This window comes from Lagopus leucura, unplaced genomic scaffold, assembly GCF_019238085.1.
Source record: "Lagopus leucura isolate 7727_CA_CO unplaced genomic scaffold, USGS_WTPT01 36069-0_obj-0_obj, whole genome shotgun sequence".
Taxonomy (NCBI): Eukaryota; Metazoa; Chordata; class Aves; order Galliformes; family Phasianidae; genus Lagopus; species Lagopus leucura.
Genome location: NW_024964699.1, coordinates 3,623 through 4,479, shown reverse-complemented (window position 1 = coordinate 4,479; position 857 = coordinate 3,623). Strand labels below are relative to the sequence as shown.

At 43.6% G+C, this 857-nt stretch overlaps 1 protein-coding gene across 1 annotated transcript in view; it reads left to right on the top strand.

Annotated features, from left to right (window-relative positions):
* LOC122191816 (T-box transcription factor TBX5-like) overlaps positions 1–857 on the top strand; it is a 7,614-nt gene that overhangs the window by 3,291 nt on the left and 3,466 nt on the right. The window lies entirely within an intron of this gene.

The window sequence follows — 857 nt, the reverse complement described above, 5'->3', positions numbered from 1 at the left end:
TTTTTTTTTTTTTTTTTTTTTTTTTTTTTTTTTTTTTTTTTTTTCCCTCTCAGCAGCGCAAGGAGGAAGACGGACAAAAACCACCTTGCGGAGATTTCAAACAAATAGCGTAACGCATAGAAACGTCGTCTGGAGAGCTATAAAGCCGACATTTATAGAGCGGGGTGTTTAGGGGAGAGCGCACGCAGCACCGGGGCAGGCACAGAATAGTTGATCTTCATAGAATTCCTTATGCTCATTGCTGCAGAAGCCCGGGGTCGCGCCGTTGCCCATCAGGTGTTTGATGTGGACGCGCAGATCCGTGTTCGGGTGGAATTTGGTTTCTTCTCCCTCGGTCTACCCCCGTAACTCCCCATCAATCACCGGCTTCCCCCCCTTCATTTCTTACCACGTGAATTTACACACCGGCCCAGATGCCCTATCGCACAGATAAGAACCCGAGCCCCGGCGAAGTGCGCAGTATTTTTAGAGGTGTGGGGCTTTTTGTTTATGCGTGTTTTAAGTCAAGGGCTACGTTTTCATCTGTTTTATTTTTAAATATTTGGAAAGCTCAAACTAAAATAACATCAGTGTTTTAAGTCCCTGCCTTGCAGTAATGGAAACTATTTCGAAAAGCCGCTGTCCTCAGTGTGTATCTGCGTGCTTCCAAGTATTTGTCAGGTGTGTTTGCTGATGTCTCTGTATGCACGTCCTCGGTGCTACACCTGAGCGCGTGTGTTCCTTCAGCTTCTGGGAGCGGAGAGGTTGATACACACGGGAGCTTTGGAGATATGTGCACATTTAAAACGCGTACTTTTGCAGAAATATATATTTTTTTACTTTTTTTTTTTTTTTTTTTTTTTTTTTTTTTTTTTTTT